The sequence below is a fragment of the Camelina sativa genome, chromosome 5 (genome assembly GCF_030686135.1).
Source record: "Camelina sativa cultivar CO46 ecotype springtype chromosome 5, ASM3068613v1".
NCBI classification, from domain to species: domain Eukaryota; kingdom Viridiplantae; phylum Streptophyta; class Magnoliopsida; order Brassicales; family Brassicaceae; genus Camelina; species Camelina sativa.
Genome location: NC_141884.1, coordinates 24,990,043 through 24,995,036, shown reverse-complemented (window position 1 = coordinate 24,995,036; position 4,994 = coordinate 24,990,043).

The window sequence follows — 4,994 nt, the reverse complement described above, 5'->3', positions numbered from 1 at the left end:
ATATATATATATATATATTTCAGCTACCTACTATCAGATTATTCCTAGTGATAACTCAACCATCACTTACTATAACTCAGCCATCACTTACTATAACTCAGCCATACGAGACCTTTCGTTTTCCCGTAAAACTATAACTCAGCCGTTAAGCAATACTTTGGCGGGAAACCGTAAGTTAACCTAATAATAGACGCGACCTTTCTTTTGATAACTATAACTCAGCCATCACATGAATCGACGTGACCTTTCGTTTTCCTGTAAAACTATAACTCAGCCGTAAAGCAATATTTTGGCGAGAAACCAGAAGTTAACCTAATAATCGACGTGACCTTTCATTTTCCTATAGGTTTTCCTTTATATTCTCTTAATTCATTGTATTGTTTCGATTTCTTACTCATTGTATCGTTTCGGTTTCCTACAAATCTCCTCTACAACCAATATCAATATATTGCATTTCCTTCGATCATTGCATATGTAAGTCTCCTCTCTCCATCCCCTCTGAATCTATTGCATATTTTCCGATCATTGCACCTATCAATTGGTGACGGTTGTTTTTATCTTGATAGCCGAGCTATGGACGGAGAGGGTTCAAGTAGAGGTCAAAAACGCAAGGCAGACGAAGCAATATTGCCAGCAAGAGTCCCAGATTACGAGTGGGAAGAGGAATCACTATTGGCCGTGTCTGAAGCTTTTACTCAGACAAGACTCGCGGCCGAGGCGGAGACAAAGCGTCGCTACACATAAATTCTACGTATGATGGATGAGCATATGAAGAAGAACGAAAATAAGACCTTCCTCGTGCATCAAGTGGAACTAATCGACGCTCAACTATTCCTACTGAATCAAATCGTGGGTGGAGAACTTGTCAACTTAGCGACAGAGCACAAGAGGTTATAGCAGATGAGAGAGATTGCGGAGGCCGATGCCGACCAGTGTGTGGTTCCTCCTCCTCTTGATTTGCAAAAGCTCATGGTTCCTCCTCCTCTTAATCGGTTTTTAGAAGTGAATTCCATTGTAATGTCATGTCTTCTTCTTTATGAACTCTGAACTTGTTTTTTTTTTTTTTTTTTTTTGTAATGTTTCATATTTATATAACTCAGCCGGTATTACGATAAATCAGCCTCTTAATTGGTTTTTAGAAGTGAATTCCATTGTAATGTCGTGTCTTCTTCTTTATGAACTCTGAACTTGTTTTTTTTATTTCTTTTTGAAATGTTTCATATTTATATAACTCAGCCGGTATTACGATAAATCAGCCACTAATGATTTATAAATCACTATAACTCAGCCATCACATGAATCGTCGAGACTTTTCGTTTTCCCGTAAATGCTATAACTCAGCCGTAAAGTCATATATATCAGCCATTTGCTATAACTCAGCCGTAACATGAATCGATGAGACCTTTCGATTTCCCGTAAATATGATAACTCAGCCGTCAAATCATATATATCATTCATTTGCTTTCAAATTGTTTCTTGTGATAACTCAGCCTTAAGTCACTTTAACTCAGCGTTTACATGACCTTTCGTTTTCCAGTAATGATTATAACTCAGCCGTAATGCAATATTTTGGCGGGAAACCATAAGTTAACCTAATAATATTAATATATAATTGTTGACCCGAGTGATGTTCTTCTTCTTAAAAATGAAAATCCCCAAATGCCGAATGATTAAACCCTAAAAAATCAAATTCTCGTAAATCAAGTTCTGCGAATCGTGAGCAATATATCTGGAGATTCGAGTTGTGCATCAAATGTCCGAGAGATAGGACGAGGTACAGTTGTTGGCGTGCCTAAGAGATGTTGGTGTGGAGAAGCAATCGTGGCCAAAAATTTGAAATCAGAGTCAAATCGGTGTCGACGATACTTCCGTTGTGGGTATGCAGCTGCGCAGAAGGTAGAGTCTGTCTTGGTTATGTTGAATCTGTTCTTGTTGATTTGGTTTATATTGAATCTGTTCTTGTTCCAATTGTTGTCTCCATCACCTTGCTAGCTTATGAATGATGACCACATCTTCAAGTGGGTCGATGAGGCACTGTTGGATGAGGTAGAGACTTTCTCTGTTCAAACTGTAAAACTACAAATGGAAATGGAGATTGAGAAGAAGATGCAAACGGAGCTTGAGAAAGAGCTATTTGAGAGCGTTGAAGATGCAAAATCAGAATTGAAAGCAAGGATGAAGATGATGATATTTGTGATAGTTTTTGGTTATATGATCATGTTTGGTCTATTTAAGATAGCAGGATGAGCTAGTGTATGATGGGATTATGTTTCCATAATGTTGTTGTTAATGGTTATGGATTCCAAGCAAACTAATGTTGTGTTGTTAGTGGTGTTTTATCAATCTCTTTAAATAACTCAGCCATAACTCACTATAACTCAACCGTCACATGACTTTTCGTTTTCTCGTAAATATTATAACTCAGTCGTCAAGTCATATATATCACTCATTTACATTCAAATTGTTTCTTGTGATAACTCAGCCATAACTCACTATAACTCAGCCATCAAATGACCTTTCGTTTTCCCGTAAATATTATAACTCAGCCGTCAAGTTATATATATCATTCATTTACAAGAGTATATCTGGTTTTTAGAAAGTTTTAAAAGGTTTTACAAATTGTTTATAATGATATATATCAATTTGATTTGCTTTTCTAAAAGCTTTACAAGTTGTTTCTAATGTTTTAAAACAGTAAAATCTGAATAAAATATTATTTTAAAATGGAGTTTACAACACAAGAGACTGAAATATTTTATTAAAAATAACAAATACAAGATCAATTATTCAAGAGTTCTTAAAATAGATTTGAACTATTTAAGTTCATATTTCAGTTTCCTCTCCCAGCTTATTGAATTGTCATCTCTCTAGTCATTGCTTCAAACCTTCTCCTATCAGATTTGTAGAGGTTGGCAAGATATTCAATGGTCTGTTCCTCATCATTGACCTCTGGTTCAATCAACTTCTCCACTAATCCCTTGAAAAACTTAACCATCGACATGGGAATCCAATAGTCGGCCCTCAACACTCTTAGGTAAATGCCTCCACTATCTGATACGTTTGGGTGGCAAATTCTTGTGATGAAAACAACATGCATTATCAAGAAATTTTATTTAAAAAACTATTGAGTTGCTGCAAAAAGAGGAGTCCTAATAAACATGCTTGCTAAAATAAAAAGGTGTATAATCAAAAATAGATACCTTGGGGGGATTTCTTGGGTAATCAGGTGGAAAAGTAACACTAATTTTAAACACTCCCCCTTCATAAGGGGTGTTCACCGGTCCGATTAGAGTAGCCTCCCAACGGAAAATGTCGTCATCAACAGTTACTAACAAAAAGGCAAACACTCAATCTCTTTTATCCTTAACAGTAAAACAAATCTAATCTGAAGATGTATGTGTTTACTTGTTGTGACGTTTGGCGAAAGATACCTGTTCAGATATTTCATATCAGTCCTTATATGGCTTGAAAGAGAACGACGGGCCATTTCTGACGGATTGAAGGAAGAAGGTAAATAGATTTTTCGAATCTGAGAGATGATTTAGGAGTTTTCGTGAGACAAAGGTTTAATGTGTAAGTCAAGAGCAAAAAGTATTTATAATCGGCGAAGCGTCGTTTTGGTTTACAAAAAGTACCCCTTCGACTTCATAAATACATAATTCTTACCGCCTTTATCATAAATACATAATTCTTACCCCTTCAACGCATAATTATAACCGAACTAAAGCAACGCTTCACGTATTACGCCTTCAATCAATTACGCTTTTACAAGCCTCTGGTGGCTATAACTCAGCCATAACGTTATAGGGCGCTATAACTCAGCTCTAAACCCTAAACCCTGATACCTCAACCATAACTCACTATAACTCAGTCGTCAAATGACCTTTCGTTTTCCCGTAAATATTATAACTCAGCCATCAAGTCATATATATCACTCATTTACTTTCAAATTGTTTCTTGTGAAAACTCAGCCATTACTCAGCCGTCACATAACCTTTCGTTTTCCCGTATATATTATAACTCAGCCGTCAAGTCATATATATCACTCATTTACTTTCAAATTGTTTCTTGTGATAACTAAACCATAACTCAACCGTCACATGACCTTTCGTTTTCCCGTAAATATTATAACTCAGTCGTCAAGTCATATATATCACTCATTTACTTTTAAATTGTTACTTGTGATAACTCAGCCATAAATCAATATAAATCAGCCGTCACATGGCCTTTCGTTTTCCCGTAAATATTATAACTCAACCATCAAGTCTCACTACACAGAGCCATAACTCACTATAACTCAGCTTTCGTTTTCCATTAAATTCGAATTGATTACATTCAGTTCTGCAATTCGCCAAAAATAAAAGAAAATAAAAAAAATAAATATAAAAATAAAAAAAAAGCGACAAGCATCATATTAGCGAACTAGTTCCCATGGGAAGGCTATCGTCTCTAGCATTCTGGACGGTCCTGAAGTCTCAGGATATGAGCGGACTGGATAGATCGGACTCTAACGGTTCTTCCACCACCAGCTTGCTCAGTTCAGATCGCCAGATCTGACAATCCCGCCTTAAGGATTCAAGCCTTTCCATCGGCACTTCGGAGCCCTTGGACACCATCTCCTCCAAGAAGGCACATGGACCTTCTACGTCATGGCTTTCACAGAAGAAATGGTCCGTTGACTCCAAGTGGTTGATGTACCGCCTCAGCCTCTCCAGGCAAGCTCGGTAGGCCCAGTCTTCCGTGTTGTGCGGGAAGTTAAAATCTCCCAAAGGTTCATAATCACCTTTGGGTAAGTTGCGCACCACCATACGGGAGACCTCTTCTACGCAAGAGGCATGCTCAGCAAGTAGACGAGTCATGCGCCACTTCGCCAGAAAAAAACCTTCGGCGATGAGCTCATTCAGGACTCGGATAGTCCCTTCCAATCTGCAGAGCCGAAAGACTTGCTCGAATTTAAGACGAAATGCTTTAATATAAGCGCCAAGTCTCTTGCG